A 17942-nucleotide genomic window follows, 5' to 3' on the forward strand; every position below is an offset into this window, starting at 1 on the left:
AAGAAAACAGGACTCCCTAGGCAAAGTATGAAACATCTTACAAGATGGAAACAAGCTTGAAGCAACAAGTAAACATCACTCTTCGATCCTTCCATATTTTGTGTTTTGGGAGTATATAATAAAACACTTATAAAATGGTTACATTTGGAGTAGAATGTAGGGCTTAGAAGTATCACTGAGTGGTACGATTAGTTCTAATAGTTATGTGGAGATAAAATCAGGTTAAAGTGAATGTCAAGGTAAATCTTCAAAAAGAAAAAAGAAAGCCTAAGAATTCTTAAAAATATTTGCTCAATATCTTTTATGTAAAACAAAGACAATAGCATCTTCTTATGGGATTTTTAAGAGTTAATATGCTCTTTAAAGCAATGGTTTCAAATAATGGGGTTTCCTTTAAATATAATTAAAATATCACTATATAGTTATGGGAATGGATGCCTCTGATAATTTCAGACCACATTCAGAATCTGTCGATGAAAATTATTAGACAAGCCAAGACTGGGGATAATACCATTGGAAGCTCATGTTCTAGGAAATTGATTCTTAAGGCTTGAATTTTTATAATGCCTAATAAGTGGTTTTTGATTTTGGTAGAAAGCTATCATAGGTATACTTAATATCAGCATTTGTCTGATTAGAGATTTTATGACATAGGTAATTTATTCCCTTATTTTTTTTTACTTTGGGTCCTTTGGATGCACAAATAACTTTAAAAGAACAAAAAGTGATGAATTTCGAACATCAAATCCTCCTTACTCTTCATTGCTGTCTCTCAGGATGGCAGGGCAACTGGGTGGATTTCCTCTGATCCATGAATGGTCCAGTCTGACAATGCGGTGGATAGACATGAAGTATAGAGACTGTAGCTTGGTTCATTTGCTCACCATGTGTCATAATAATTATTAGACCAGATCAGTCCAGGGGCTCAACTAACGTGCCAATGGTGTGGTTTTCAAAAGCAACAAATATCAATTAAAAGGAAATTAGCATCTTACCTTTCAAGTCAAACATTAAGAAATTAAGTAATTTCCCAAGCCAAATCAAAATAGATTTGATCAATTATTTGTATGCTTTATTACTTGGTTCAATTATTTACATTATTATATCAGTAATGGGGGTTTTCTGGGAATTCACTAAATATAAAACAAGCAGAGAAACAAAAACACTCTTTAAAGCTAAGTATTCCCTCTGTGGAAAAAAACTATCAAGAATTAAAATTAATTTGGTCTCTAACTAATGAAAACCTTTCTGGAAGAGTCCTATCATTTTCTTTGTGGCACCAAGATTATTCATAATTAAAGGTTCTGACTTATTGCTAATAAAAGATACCAAAAATGATCTGAGTCACTGCTAAAATTAACCTTGAATTTTGATTGAAAGAAAAAAACTAATAAATTGCTTTCATCTCATTTCATTTAAACCTTGATGTGATGCTTTTAGAACTTACTGCATTAATTTGAAGATATATTTGTAGGATTTTCCACTAAGTTCTTGATATTTTAGGGGGAGACTTACATGATTATTGGGATAAAGCTCCTTGTGTTATTCTTTGAATGGGTGTTCAGCAGTAATGAAGGCAGGTGGAGAGGAGAGAGACGTCCTGAGTTTCCCAATGCTCCCCTCCCTGCAATCCCTATACCCACCATTTTTTCCCAGGTTACCCACAACCACTGCATTCTAACCTACACACATTGGGTTGGGCTTAGACTAGTGTTTTTCAACAACCTAAGATCTTTTTAGGGGATTGATCCTCCCAAGAAATAGAAAACATTTTCTTTATGTGTGCAAAGTGCTAAGCCGACACTTCCAAGTTCTTTCAGTGTCTAATCTCTTTAGTTACCTTAACCACAGACTAGGCTTGTCTGATCATGGTGCTGACTCTAGGCCGTTCTCAGCCCTTGTCTGGCTTATCTCTTCCAAAATGGCAGATGTCTACCTCTCCCTGTCCCCTCAATCTCTGCCTCTACATGCTGTTTTGATACGATCCATCTTTCTCTTGTTTCACATAGGCACTGGTCTTCATTACTCTGTACTCCGGGCATCAACCACTTGCTTAGTCCCAGTTCTCAGTCAGACCAACTCTGTTCTAAAACTAATATACACATACATATGTTAAAGGAAATGCTCAGTGACTTCTGTAAGATGTTGAAAATACTTTACATCCTTTACCACATTTTGAGGTTTAAGGGGACTCCCTCCACCCCAATTTCACTACCACTTGTGAGCTCATTTGGCCACACTCCCCCTGCCAAAAAGAACCTGCCCTATATCCCCTTTCCTTATTAGCTAATCTTACCAGTTGGAGAATATAGTGTTAAAATGGAAAGTGCTACCTCAACAAGCCGTGATCTCAGAGATCCTTTTATATTAATAGAAGAATCCAGGAGATCCAGGGCCTCAAAGGCAAACAAGTTACTACCTGATTTTTGAGTGAGTTAAGATTTGTAATACATCTTGTCTCTGTTCCAAATAGTGGTGGTGTTGGCGGGTGCATCTCAGGAAATAGAGGTAGTTGTGGGTGAAAGAAGTGAGGAGGAGTTGGCCTGTAGCTCAAAGCAAAAGGTAAATGAATGCACATCCCTAAAATGGTAGACTTGGGAAGCAAAGTACACTCCCATACATTCAATCTGCTGGGGTTTGGTTAGGAACATAGAAGAGACCAACTGAAGGGAGATCAACCAAGGCCAGGCAAGACCCAGCTAGTGCTTTGGGAGGCAGAGGCTGAAGATCTTTTCCAGGCCAAAGATATCCAATTGATAGCAACCTCATCAACTTGCCAAGAGCTTGTCCTGCTCTTGTCTTGCAAAGAGCTTGTCCTGCTCTTGTAGTGCCAAGAGCTTCTCTTGCTGTGAATGATGCCAGAGAAGGTAGGGGCCATAGTGAGTCAAGCACACTGCCAGTTACTCAGCTCACTAGATAGATGCTAGATCCCCCTTCATTTTTCCACTATTGAAAATTCATGCAAAGTGGCAGGTTTGTCTCCCGCTGTTAGGGTTTCACAGAATTCTTCCTCTGCATATGCCTGTGATGATCTCCTTCCTACTGCCTGCCTCTCTCCAGCACTGCAGATAAGTGGATCTAGCGTGTTGTCTCGTACAGTGTAAGAGCCAAGCATGCATGCCTAGGTTGGTGAAAGTCTGTTAGGAAGAAACAACACACTCAGTAAGGAATAGTTAAAAATGACTTTCAGCATGAAAAGGAATGAATCAATGGCATTTGCAGCAACCTGGATGCGACTGGAGACTATTATTCTAAGTGATGTAACTCAGGAGTGCTCTCATTCGTAAGTGGAAGCTAAGCTATGAAGATGCAAGGGCATAAGAATGATACAATGGACTTGGGAGACTCAGGGGAAAGGGTGGGAAGGAGGTGAGGAATAAAAGACTACAAATTGGGTTCAGTGTATACTGCTTGGGTGATGGGTGCACCAAAATCTCACAAATCACCCCTAAAGAACTTACTCATGTAACCAAATACCACCTGTTCCCCAAAGACCTATGGAAATAAAAAATTAAAAAAAATAAAACTATGGACTAAGAATAACTACATAATTACAGACTTAAATAGAAATTATCAATAATTCTTTCATAATAAAAAACGAATATGTCTCCCATAAAAATGGCTTTCAGGAAGAATATTGTTATGAAGAAAAGTTTAAGAAAAAGAGGCGCCAATAACACAGGGCCCTGGACCTTCATACATGATATCACTCAGCAATATTTTCTGGCTCTGTGTCACACATCTGTCTCTTGACTCTGATTTCTTTCTTGCCCTTACCAAAGGGCTTGCTGCAAACTGTTATTTCCCAGCCTCCCTTACAATTGGCTCGAGTTAGGTTCAAAAAATTAGATAGTAACTTGTTTGTCCTTCAGTGGGAGGCTTGGTGGGAGGAAGAGAGAAGTCAGGGTGCTTCTTCTGCTCTGCCTGAAGTGCCTCCATCTCTTTGTAGCTCCAGACCTGGGGCTTCAGGGGTCTCAGGACCCAGCGGTGGCTCTGGGTTCTGGGTACCTTTTCCCTGTGACTTCACACCACAGGTCTAGGTTGTATAGGCTTCCTGCTGCTAATCTGTTTCCTAGCTCTTCCCATCATCTTGGTAATAATTCCCTCTCTTAAATCACGTGACGTGGGTTCTGCTTTCCTCACAGGACCCTAGCTGTTATATCTCCATGATTTTACTGTAGGAAATTTCACTAGCAGACCATTTCTTTTTCGATGCAGGACATCCTCTCTGAGTTATGTAGTACTGGATTGGTTGTATATGGTTCACCCAATATAATATGCAGTTGTATTTAACATCACATAAGCAAAATATTTCACACAAATACTAGCTTAGATTTTGTTCTAAAAATCTGTTATTTTCTAAGAAGATCATTTATAATATGGGTGACATGTTAGTAATGATTACACCAAATAGCATAAATCACATTGGAAAAATATATCTTATTGAGGACCACCTGTCTACACCTTTTTTAGCCCACATGGCATTTTGTTTATTTAAGGAACACAAATTCATTTATATAAACCCCAAAACACAGATGGCAGATGCTAGGAAAAAACATTAGAATAGATGCAGCCTTTTAACAATATCTGAGATCTGAAGGCACAGTGAGAAGTGAGTTCTATATTACTGAGGTTTTTTTTTTTCCATACCAACGAAACATCTCCAAGTTCAAGAACAATCTAACCTAGGCTCTTTGCCTATCAGATTTACCACTTAAAGAATAATAGCTTGAGTACCCCTAAAAATCCCACAGAATGAGTTAATTATGACAGAAACTCCAAAAAAAAAAAAAAGAGGCAGAGCCAGTATTTCATTATTTATGGAGAGTTGTGCAACCATCTTTGCTGGTTTCCAATTAAGGAATAGGTTCACACGCATATACTTCCCGCTGCAATGATGTTTTCTCTCCCGCCTGGTTAACACCTCTCATCCTGCAGATCTCAAGTCAACTGGCACCTCTTCGTGGAGTCTAATCCGCTCTGGAACAACAGAGTGTGCCAGCACCAGGCCTAACCTCAGAAGCACACATCACACTGAAGTCTGCAGTTCTTTGCTAGATTATTGGATTAGCACCTTTCTTTCCCATGACACAGAAAGCCTCTTGAGGACAAGGACTATTTCCAGTGTTGCTTATGACTATTTTCCTTGTTAGTAACACATGATAAATACTCAGTGCAAACTAGTCAAATGAGTGAATGAATGAATGATGAACAGGCACAGAACTTCTCAGGCTTCAGAAGTGGTGATGGCACTGGAACCAGCCCTGATGTCTGCTGGGGGTGCTCCACGGCTTTTCTGAACGCTGCTTCCATTTACCCTAGCCTGAGACACACTCACCTGGCAAAGATTATCTGATTTTTACCAGCCCTCAGAAGGGACTGTTTTTTATTGTGTATTCTAATTGTAGTGTTACAATAAAACTGAAAGAGAATTTTGATAGGTCAGCAATTTGAAGGTACTCATATGAATGAACTATATGGGCTGACAATTATCTATGGTCAAGGAATGACAAGATTGGAGGAGAGTCCAAATCTGAGAGAACAGATGAGAAAGTGTCCCTTAACAGCACATGAAGGCAAATAACCTTTCAGCTCAGAAGTTACCTTTTCTGCACTTCCTATTTAAAAAGTCAAGTGTTTTGGGGTCAGCAGAGCCTAGACAACAATGGAAGAAAACTCATTTAGTTCCTACATGTTTGCCCCATGGTGTAAGACTAATGCAATCTATCTAGAGCTGATTTAAGCATTAACATTCTAATCAAACAAAATTAGCAAGTGAAAATGTGACAGTGGTTTTGCAGTGGTTCTGCATTTTCAGTACTAACCTAACATTACACACATATACAAACACATACATCGAAACACTTCTGGGGAAGGAATCATCTAATATACTTAAGTTCATATTTTCTAATTCTTAAACGGTTGATGTGTAATTGTAGTATAAAGGTGTCCTTTGATGAATACAATTACTTAGAAAACATTTGGAGAATAGCTGTCAAAGTAATTTGAAAATGATGTACTGGTTCTTCATTTTTCCTTTTCTTTGATTCGTTTATTGATTGATCCAGCTCTTTAGCTGAATTTAATTTCAAATGTATCCACTACATTTTTTTTTTTTTTTAATTGCAAGAGACTCTGGTTTACAGAGAAGAAAAGTTGAGTTAGCCTATTATATGGTTTGGTTGTGTCTTCATCTAAATCTCATCTTGAATTGTAATCTGAATTGTAATTCCTATGTGTTGGGGAAGGGACCTGGTGGGAGGTGACTGGATTATGAGGGTGGTTCCCCCATGTTGTTCTCCATGATAGTCAGCAAGTTCTTAGGAGATCTGATGGTTTTATAAGGGGCTTTTCCCCCTTCACACATTTTTTTCTCTCTTGTTGCTTTGTGAAGAGAGTACCTGCTTCTCCTTATGCCATGATTGTAAGTTTCCTGATGTTTCCCCAGCCATGCAGAACTATGAGTCAATTAAACCTCTTTCGTTGTAAATTACTGAGTCTCTGGTAGTATCTTTAAAATAGCAGTGTGAAAACGGACTAATACAACCTATTAACTAAGTATCACTTTCCTTGAAGATTTAGGTGATTAGAATTATTAAGACATTTTATGGAAAACACAGGATAGTAGAAAAGCATAGAGAAATTGCTATAATAGACAGTTAGGAATGTTATATTACATTCTTGCTAGCAATTAGTCGGTTTATAAGATGGATTCTAAAACCATGTGTGGGAGCATTTGACTGAAGTTAATTAACATGACTCAGATCATACAGTTTGGGGAAGAAAAAAGCATTTCCCCTCCTGAGGGATGATTTTTTTACTGCTTTTATCTTTTAATGCCAGAGGGAAAAATATCAAGGAAGTTTGCTTTAATCTCCTTAGCTCTTCACTATGATGTATCATATAATGGTACTCTGGCTCACTGGGACCAACCCTATACTCTTGGAGTGAGGATTCCCACTGAGGACAAAGGCTGTTTTAACTTCACACTACTGACCACTCCCCCTAGTGATTTGCATTAACCAGGTGCCTGAATGGAGATAACAGGGTGGCATCAGACCACGGCAAGGGGTTGATTTCCCACTTGGGTGAACTGGTTGACCATGGCCACAAACCTGCAGCCTCAGCCCCACTTAGCCTGGTGTTGCTACTGAGCCGAGAGGTGACACAAAAGAGCATGCTGAGGGTAGGAACAAAACCACAGTAACTGCAGAGAAAAGGATAAATGTTAATCATTTAACTGAACATATACTCATTTGTCAAGCTTCAATGACATTATCTTGCATAAAGAAAGATGTCTATTGAATGAAATAAGCGTAGGAAAGATGTTAGAGGGTACTGAACAATTGTCTTTATTGCTACAGAATCAGAAGCAATGGAATAAAATTATAGGCAGGAGAGAGTTTATAATAAGTAAATAAGTTTATAATAAGTAAATAAGCATTTGGAATCTCTTTCACCCACTCAGGACGGATGGCTACATGCCACCTTCTTGATGTCCTCTTAACTACCGAAGAATTTGTCCTCTTAACTACTGAAGGATTCATCTGCTTATTTTCCTAAGTTCCTCCTAGGGCTAGACTCTGTGTTCTGCCCTTGGAAGACTGAAAGCCATCTCTAAGTTTATTAGTTCTATATCAAATATGCAAAACCGAAAGTAACCTAAATTTTTCAAAAGTTAACTGTCCTGAGAAATTGCTTTACCTCAGATTTTTGAGTCACTTATTCTTTAAGTTTCCTTAGCCCCTGAAATGATATGTCCCAGGGTTCTGCTCTGTATTTTCCAAATGGAAAATATTTTTAAATTCTTATAAGTTTAGGAGATATAAGCACAGGTTTCTTACATGCATAGATTGTACAGTGGTGGAGTCTGGGCCTTTAGTGTAACCATCACCCAAATAGTGACCATTGTATGCAATAGGTAATTTTCAACACTCAGTCCCCCTCCCACCCTGCCACCTTTTATAGTCTCCAGTGTTTATTATTTCACTTGATGTGTCCATGTGTGCCCATTGTTTAGCACTCATTTATAAGTGAGAACAAGTGGTATTTAACTTTCTGTTTCTGAGATATTTCACTTAGGATAATGGCCCCCAGCTCCACCCACGTTGCTGCAAAAGACATGATTTCATTCTTTTTTTTATGACTGAGTAGTATTCCATCATCTATATGTACACTACATTTTCTTTATCCAATCATCTGTTGATGAACACTTAGGTTGATTCCGTATCTTTGCTATTGTGACTGGTGCTGCGACAAACATACGAGTGCAAGTATCTTTTTGATATAATTATTTCTTTCTCTGGTTATATACCCGGTAGTTTTTGGATTGCTGAATTGAATGGTAGTTCTATTTCTAGTTCTTTGACAAATTTCCATACTGTTTTTAAATGGATTTTCACCATTAAAATAGTGATGCTTAAAGGATGATGGTGTGGTATCTGATATTTCAATCAGTGTGAAACATACTCTAATCTTTTATGGCATCTCTAAACTAGTAAGATGGGAAAAAATGGCCGAAGAGAGTCCATGACTTGGATAACATTGTTCCATCTGAGGCCTTGTGGTTGGAGCTTTTTATCATCATCACCATTGGATTGTCCTGAGGAAGGGAAATCACTTCTAACATTACTGCTATAAGGAACATTTCATCTTTTGCCTTTAATATTAGGTAAATATTGATATTTGGGTTTTCTCTTAATATATAAAAGTTATAGACAGTTGTTTATCATTCAAAGTAACTAGGTATTTTTATCTTAATAAAGGAAATGGTCAAATGTGGAAAAGATAAAGACTTCAAGAATTAAGAGATCAAGTATTTCTTATTTTCCTAAAAACATATTATCTAAAACCATTTCTCATTTCATGATAAGTTAGAACTATGTTCATAGGATTCCACTTGAGGGACAAAAATAAAAGGCCCCATAGGGATTTCAGAAGCTCTGATACTAAGCTGCCAAAACAGGATTTTTGATGTTAAGTGGTGTGAACAGATCTTATTTTAATTGACACGTTTGAAGATGAGTAATAGGATGTGTGAAAGATCAAACTGAATGTACTTCAATGAACATTAAGCAATATTTTTACTAGTAAGTAAAATAATAAAACTACTTCACACAAGAAGGTGTCAGTCACACTTAATGATTTTTAAAGCAAAAGGTATGTGACTTATCTCTCTAGTGCCACAGCATTGTGTTCAAATAAAGGGAAAGTCTCGGAATTATCTGTAAGAAACAAGTGAAGGAGTCTTTTGAGATGATGAGAAATACAAGATTAGGAATTTTCCAAAAGGTCTATAAATCACTAAAGGGATGAGATACTTCTGCCTAAGATAGTGTCACGAGGGGCAGATTTACCTCCTGCCTGAAACAACCAAAAACACCAGACAAAACATGTGATATAACTGTTTGCAAAGCACTGGACATGTGGACAATGAAGGGACAGTGATCACTGAGAGATGGGAAACAAATAAGATAAGCCCCCAAATTGCCCCTGCTCACTTCATAAAGTTGCAGTGCTGTGGGGCAGGCAAAGCCCAGCAGACTCTTTGAATTTAGGAGACAAGGAGGAGAGAGTGCAGGGAGATAAAGGCAGCTGGAATTCTCAGGACAGAGTACCAAAGAGAAGAGAGCTGCCTAAGAGGTCCACAGAGGCTCCAACCAGCAAATGCATGTGAAGAAATTACTCCAGGTTCGGGGGGAAAGAACATCAGAAAAGATTAGAGAACAGGACTTGGTGTCCTTGCAGAGCTAGGAAGAGTACCTATTCCTACCAGGCTGGCTGGAGAAACTCGGAGTTTATGCGGCAGTGGGTAGAGTGCTCAAGGACTTCTTGTTTTAGTAAGTGGGGAGTTACTATCCTTATATTGGGCATGCTCTGGACTTGTCTAACAAATCATAAAAGCAAGACCCAAAAAGGTCAAGCTCTTTCCAAGGGACTTAACTGCCTCAGAACAAAACATAAGAATATTTACAGGAATACAAAAATATCCAGTACCCGACAAGGTAAAACGAGCAATGTCTGCCCATCAATCAAAAAGTTAGGCAGAGACATGAAAGATACAAAAGACATCCAAATTGAACATCTAGAGAGAAAACTAATATGTGTACAATAATAAATACACTGGATAACGTTAATGCTAGATTAGACATGGCAGAAGAAAAGATTAGTGAACTTGAAGACATAGAAACAGAAGCTTTCCAAAATAAAACACATAGAAAAAAGAACAATTCCTCAAAAATAAACAAAAATACATTGGTGAGCTGTGAGATGATGTTAAGCAGACTAATATATGTGTAATTGACGTTTCTGAAAGGGACATAAGAAGAAATAATGGCTGAAATTTGATGAAAACTATATAGCTACCAAACTAAGAAGCTCAGTGAACTCCAAACATGTGAAATATGAGCAAAATTGCACAAAGGCACATCATAATCAAACTGTATAAAGCCAGCGGTAAAGATAAAATTCTTAAAGGCAGCCAGAGAAAGAAGGTGTCCTTTATAGAGGAACACATTAAAATGGTAGTAGATTTCTCACAGGAACAATGCAAGTGAGAAGACCCATCTTTAAATCTGGAAATCTATACCCAAGAAAATGTCTGTTAAAAATGAAGATGAAATGAAGATGTTTCACCCTGAAAGAATCCCTTTAACATTTTTCTTTTCTTTTCTTCTTCTTTTTTTTTGAGACGGAGTCTCTCTCTGCCACCCAGGCTGGAGTGCAGCGGCACGATCTCAGCTCACTGCAAGCTCCTTCTCCCAGTTCACACCATTCTCCTGCCTCAGTCTCCCCAGTAGCTGGGACTACAGGTGTCTGCCACCACGCCTGGCTAATTTTTTGTGTTTTTAGTAGAGACGGGGTTTCACCGTGTTCACGAGGATGGTCTCGATCTCCTGACCTCGTGATCCACCCGCCTCGGCCTCCCAAAGTGCTGGGATTACAGGCGTCAGCCACCGTGCCTGACCTATTTTTTCTTTTCTTTTAGACAAGGTCTCACCCTGTCACCCAGGCTGGATGGAGTGCAGTTGTGCAATCTCAGCTCACTGCCACCTCTCCCTCCTGGGCTCAAGTGATCCTCCGACCTCAGCCTCCTGAATAGCTGGGACTATAGGTGCACACAACCATACCTGGCTAAGTTTTGTATTTTTTGTAGAGATGGGGTCTTACTGTGTTGCCAAGGGTGGTCTCAAACTCCTGGGTTCAAGTAGTCCACTTGCTTTGGCCTCCCAAAGTGCTGGGATTACAGGCATGAGCCACCACACTCTGCCAACATTTCTTATTTACTCATTTCTTTTCCAGGATTTGAAACTGCAGTAGGCAAAATAATGGTCCCCCAAGACATTCATTTCCTAACCCCCAGGACCTGTGAATATTTACTTTACATGGCAACAGGGACTTTTCTGAGGGGATTAAGTTAATCTCGAAATGTGGAGATTATCCTGGAGGCAATGAAATTATTACAGTTCTTTTAAGAGAAAGAGAACAGGAGAGTCAGAGCCAGAGACTGCTTTGAAGATGCTTTACTGCTGAGTTTGGAGATGGAGGAAGGAGCCAGGAGCCAAGGAATGCTGCTGGCCCCTGGAAGCCTGCAAGGGAAAAGGCAAGGGAAAAGATCTTCCCCTAGAACCTCTAAAGCAACACAGCCCTGCAGACACCTTAACTGACAGTCCAGTGAAACCTGTTTTGAGTTTCTGACCTCTGGAATTGTGGAATAACATACTTGTGTTGTTTTAAGCCACTAAGCTTGTGGTAATTTGTTATAGCAGCACTAGGAAATTAATACACTTACATTCAGGGATGACACATTCTAATTGACTGATTAACCAGGTAGATTTTACATGTATCTTAGATATTTTTAAAATCTTTAGACATTTGTTAATATCCACACTGCTAATTCCTTTCTATTTACTATAAATTAATCTTGAAAAAAACTTACATTTTCTGCTTCAAGATTATTTTAGACATCACTTACTAAATAATTTAAAACCATTGATGATTAAAAGCTATTGTCATTGTAGCAACTCACTCAAATTCATAGTTCATAGAAATTAAAGGAATTTCTATCTTAGTCATTCATCTCTCCTGCATATTAAATTATGTGGAGCCCAGTATGGGAATCCTAAAGCGTGTATTTGATAAAGGTACCTTGTTCAGTGGAGTCATTTTTACATTCTTCCCTATTCCATACTTTTTTTTTTTTTTGAGATGGAGTTTCACTCTTGTCGCCCAGGCTGGAGTGTAATGGCGCAATCTCGGTTCACTGCAACCTCCGCCTCCCAGGTTCAAGCATTCTCGTTCCTCAGCCTCCTGAATAGCTGGGATTGCAGGTGCCCGCTACCATGCCCAGCTACTTTTTGTATTTTTAGTAGAGACAGGGTTTCACTATGTTGGCCAGGCTGGTCTCAAACTCCTGACCTCAGATGATCTGCCTGCCTCGGCCTCTCAAAGTGCTAGGATTACAGGCATAAGCCATCCCTCTGGGCCTTATTCCATACTTTTAAAATCAACAACTACAATAAGGAAGCAGGGGTTATGTATGCCTGTAATCCCAAAGTGCTGGGATTACAGGTGTGAGCCAGTGCACTCGGCCTTAGTCCATACTTTTAAAAACAACAACTATAATAAGGAAGCAGCGGTTATGTATACATGATAAGGAGGTAGAAGAAGCAGGACTTTGGGGACAGTCTCATATGATAGCTGGGACTTCAATACTATTGTGAAGAGAGATAGCAAACTAGGAGAAGCAAAAAAAAAAAAAAGGAGGGCTGTATGAACAAGAAGTCTTCTGGCTAAGTCAAATACTCAAGATTGGCCAAGAAAACGAATGAAGATTCATTAAAGGCAATGAAGACAGTTCACAATTTGAGAAACAGAAGGCCTTAGAGAGTTTAATTATTAATCGGTTATTTTACACCCTCTCTTTTTACACTAAGGCTTGGAATGAAGTGTGCCTTTTACACTTAACAGCACATTTCAATTCAGACAAGCTTCTTTTCAAGAGGTCAAGAGCTGCACAGGACCAGTAGTTAATACATTGGAAAGTGAGGTCTAGCATCTCTCCCTTCACAGACCTCAGGAAAATCCTCCCCTGAGTATTACTTTATCTCCAGTATCTTTACAAAAAAAAAAAAAAAAAGGCTTTGTGGCAAGTTTTCTGGTATTTGAGAATCTGGAGTTATAAACAGGATGCTTGTTGCAGCATTATTCCTCTCACCTGGACTGCCTCCAGGCATTGGGAGGAATTTCTCACTGACAAGTTCTCAGGAGCTGATGAGTAGCCACCGGGTAAAGCCCCAAGTGAGCACCGTTCTCCCGTTTGACTTTAGTCTGTGGTGTCAGATTTTTCCCAAGCAAGTCCTGTGCTTTGACATTTGATGCATTTCTGAAGTGGACTGCCTGTAATATCTCAAGGAAGGCTTCTAGTTATCTTATTCTTAGACCTTAAACCTTCCCCTTTCAAGCATGAAACCAAAAAAGCAAAGTGTGATGTTGGGTCACTTTTCTTCTTCTACCTACCAAAAGTCTGTGTCCAACCTAGTTGAAAGATTTCTTTCAAGCACAGATGAAATTTCAGCACCACATTATATTCTCATTCAATGAACACAACTCCTCTTGTCACTATTAAATTAGTAGCCAGTAGGCTAACTTCTACATCCTTATAATTGCCTCAGCATTTTTTTTGAAAGAGGCAGAAATATTTCTGCTCAACATTTTAAGACTCCATTTCAGTGAGAGGAATCTTTAAACAGTTGTACCTGACCTTGTCTTTAGGTCCTTTTGTTTACCTAAAACGTCTACACTCTCTTTCACACAGTTTTTCTCCAAACCTATTAGAATTTCTTGTGGTCTAGACCAGAGCTCTTAATCAGAAACACAACTGGGGCCGGGCGTGGTGGCACATGTCTGTAATCCCAGCACTTTGGAAGGCCGAGTTGGGCAGATTTCTTGAGGTCAGGAGTTCGAGACCAGCCTGACCAACATGAGGAAACCACATCTCCACTAAAAATACAAAAATTAGCCGGACATGGTGTCACGTGCCTATAATCCCAGCTACTTGGGAGGCTGAGGCAGGAGAATCGCTTGAACCCAGGAGGTGGAGGTTGCAGGGAGCTGAGATTTGTACCACTACACTCCAGTCTGGGTGAGAGAGTGAGACTCTGTCTCAAAAAAAAAAAAAAAAGAAAAATGGGAGTCACAAGCATAATTGAAAAATTTCCACTAGTTACACTGAAGAAAGAAAAAAGAAAAAAAGCAGTGAAATTAACGTTAATAATATATTTTATGTAACCCAATACATCTAAATGTATTATCATTTCAACATGTAATCAATATACAATTATTAATGGGTTATTTTACACCCTCTCTTTTTACACTAAGGCTTGGAATGAAGTGTGCCTTTTACACTTACAGCACATTTCAATTCAGATAAGCTTCTTTTCAAGAGCTGAATAGCTGGACATGACCAGTAGTTAATATTAATACATTGGAAAGTGAGGTCTAGCATCTCTCCCTTCACAGACCTCAGGAAAACCCTCCCCTGAGTATTACTTTATCTCCAGTATCTTTAACTCTCTACTGGATTCTTTTTCTCTGACTTGAAACATGCACAGCACTCCCCTGAAAACTCTTTGCTTGAATTGTAACCACTTTATGTTTCATTTCTCAATTTCCTATCCCTGATCAGCTCTTTAAATAAAACGCACGACTTTTTCATTGCATTTGCTGTTGCTGACGCCTCGCTGCTTCCCTGCCTTAGGTGCCTTTTCTTACCCCCGCTGGGTCTGTTCTTGTGTCTCCTTTGCTGATTCATTGTACTCTGACCCCTAAGAGGAGGAGGTTGGGGAAGCCAATGGTTCCTGTACTTTATAGAGTGCTTCCCCTGGAGGGCTTCTTACAACTTAAATTGCTTTAGCCAGGCATGGTGGCCTGTACCTATAGTCCCAGCTACTGGGGGTTGGGGAAGAGGGGGTTGGTGGGGGGAGCCCGGGAGTTCGAGGCTGCAGTGACCTATGATTGTGCCACTGCACTCCAGCCTGAAAGTTCGAGGCTGCAGTGACCTATGATTGTGCCACTGCACTCCAGCCTGGGTGACAGAGCGGAGACCCCCATCTCTAAAAAAATAATAAAATAAAGAAACAAAAACTTGAAACCTAAATTGCAGTGCCCCGCCTCCAGAGTTTCTGATTCTAGACATCTGGGTGAAGGCGAAGAATCTGCATTCCCAGTGAGTTCCCAGGTGAAGACGAAGCTGCTAGTCTGGGGACCACACTTTGAGAACCACTGTGAAGTTCAGTCCTCGGCGCCGCTAGCCTTGCTCCCTGCAGGTGCCTGCTCCCCAGCCAGGCTCCCTCTTGCAGCTGTGGGGACCCTGATTCTGTGCAGTGTCCAGGTGGCCTGGGCCTTGGGGTTGACTGGCCCTCATGGTGTCACAGCTGACCTTGTATTAGTGAATCCTGGCACATGGGAAACGAACTACTTCTGGACAGTGACTGGTTCTGACAAATGAGACCTGGGGTTAGGGGGAGTCCAGGAGTTTTTCTTTCTCTGGAAAAGGGACACGAGGCAGGCTTGTTCTCTTCCTGCTTTTGGACACTGTGGCCTGGGGGCATCACCCAGAACTATGGGTTGCCCTGGGCCGCTGGGGGAACAGGTCGCAGAGGCCAGGCTGCGCACTAACCTCAGACACAGAGAGGGAAGACGGAAGGGCTCCAGAGCCGTGAGGAGTTCACTGAGCAAGGAAGGAGGCATCCTGAGGCCTCTCTCCTGCAGTACGAGTGACAGGGAGTACACACCTCCTTTGGACCATTTGGAGCTGGGTTTTCTGGTACTTACTGCAGGAAACCTCCAACACTTCAAAAGCTCCCACCTTTTCCTCCTCCAATTGCTATGCCCGGTTGGCTTTTTTCTGAAGCCTTTTTTCAATCCCATTTCTTTCTGTATTGAATTCTCTCCTTCCTCCCTGTCTTTCTTCCTCTGTCAAAGACGAGAGCAGGCCAGTCCCTGACATTTTCAGGACTTAGCGCAGGAATACAAATGAAGGCTCCTGGCCTTCTGCCTCACCCATTTCTCTTCCCACACCTGGATCCACACCATACTATAAGTAGCATACACAAGGGCACCTGAGAGTGTGTCCAGGTTTTGTCCATCAGTCCCTCCTCCCAGCAAAACCTCACTTCTTGGCCATCCTTCATCCAAGGAGAGCACACACTGATGTCTGGTCAGCAATGGGAGGGCAGACCTGGAGAACAGCTTTGCAGGCCTTGGAAGGGGGCTCAGGGACATCTGACTGGTAATTCTACCATCCTAGGTACCTGGAGCATGTCCCACAAGTGGGGCAAGGGGAAGCATGAACTTGGGGGTCTGCACACTCATCATGCTGCTGCGAGGGGCATGGACAGAGGAAAGCCACAGTGGGGTCTTCTGACACAGGGCACAGGGCAGTGGCTTGGACTGCTCAGGTTTCAGAGAGAACTGGATGCAGGATGCCAACGCGATGGACCAGATTCTTTGACTCAGAGTCACATACAGTAAAGGATCCCTTTGTCGTGTATTAACAGGTCATGGGCAACACTTTGATCCTTCCTTGGTACAAGATAGTACAAGATATTACCTTAGGATATTGATTCTCAAAAATATCTGGGAACTTTTGTTTGAGATTAAAAAACATACAGGATGCACAATCAGGCAGTTACATCTTAGTGGTGAGAATTTTTGTTTGCTACCACTTATAATATCTGCAGTCCTTCTTTTTTGGATTCATTTGCTGAAATAAATTCCCTAGTTATTCTTTCAGAAAGGACGTCATCGGGTAAACTTTGCCCAATCACTCATCGTTTTTTCACATTAAATTTGAGTTTGAACTGGTACTGGTAACAAACTAGTATTCATTTTCCCTGAGCACTTGGGAGAATTGATCCAATGACTGGTGGCGTGTAGAATGAATCGCGATGAAACGTCTCGTCCTACCTGCTCCTCATTCCCTTGTAAGTAATCTGTGTTCACTTCTCCCTGCAGCCTGGAACCTTTATATATTCATATATTTATTTATATGTAAATATTCTGAACAGATACCAAACTGTGTATTTCAGGGAAATTTTCTTTTAATTTGGTCAGGATTTTCCCTCTTTGGTTTTTTGTTCTTTTCTTCTGAAATTCCTATTTGATAGACATTTGAGGTTTGGCTCTATCCATCATTCCTACCTCACTCTTCCCATTCTTTCAATCCCTTTGCTTGTTTTCATGATATTTTTGGGAATCCTTCCAGGACATTTATTCTTTAGTTGTATGCATTTTGCTTTGGACTGACAGCGTGTATCTCCCAGGAATTTTTAAAAGAGTGGCTTAGTCATATTTTATTGAATATTTGAGGACAAAGGGATTATATTTTTTGGTTGTTATGCTTATCTGAAAATTGTCTTTGCTTTTTTTTCTGTTGACAAGATCTCCTTGGGGTGAGTTAGTTCTTCAGTTTGTTGATTTGATGATTCTTGTAGGTGCTGGTGTTCTCTCAAAGTTTGGTGATTCTCAGTTATCTATTCATACTCACGTTGAAGGACTGACTGAAGACTGAAAATTTCCTCAATCCAAATGAGAAATGCTGTTTTCGATTCATGTGCATCTTGATCTCTTCTGTCTGCTTTCTATAATTGTGGGGAGAGCAGGATGGGGGAGACTGCTTTGTTTTGGGGGTGCCAGAGGGGATTTTTCCTTAACTGGAGCGTAGCTTTCTTGGCTTCTCTTGTTACAGTCCTCACTTCAGAACACCCACTCAGAGGCTTCACCGGAAGCTGGGCCAGTTCCAGCTTCAAAGGCTCCATTTCATTGCCCTCCTTGCCCCCAGAGTTCTTCTCTGCTTCTCATAAATATAAACCAGCAGAAGAGCTTTTCCTTTGTTGAGAGCACAGCTCCTGGGCCTTGTGAGCCTGAAGGAAAGTGTGCAG

General features: G+C 40.4%; 1 protein-coding gene and 1 long non-coding RNA gene across 4 annotated transcripts in view; one reads left to right on the forward strand and one right to left on the reverse strand.

The window, feature by feature from the left end:
• The window catches only part of DLGAP1 (DLG associated protein 1), a 968455-nt gene that overhangs the window by 440492 nt on the left and 510021 nt on the right, over positions 1 to 17942 (reverse strand). The window lies entirely within an intron of this gene.
• Positions 1 to 17942, forward strand: part of LOC144329438 (uncharacterized) — a 161126-nt gene that overhangs the window by 108426 nt on the left and 34758 nt on the right. Inside the window, exon 2 of one of the 2 annotated variants that reach the window (XR_013408200.1) lies at positions 16915 to 16985. This is a non-coding gene — a long non-coding RNA (uncharacterized LOC144329438). Of the gene's footprint in view, positions 1 to 16899; positions 16986 to 17942 lie in introns of those variants that run through there. The other variant, XR_013408201.1, reaches the window with a different exon arrangement.

The sequence above is a fragment of the Macaca mulatta genome, chromosome 18 (genome assembly GCF_049350105.2).
Source record: "Macaca mulatta isolate MMU2019108-1 chromosome 18, T2T-MMU8v2.0, whole genome shotgun sequence".
NCBI classification, from domain to species: domain Eukaryota; kingdom Metazoa; phylum Chordata; class Mammalia; order Primates; family Cercopithecidae; genus Macaca; species Macaca mulatta.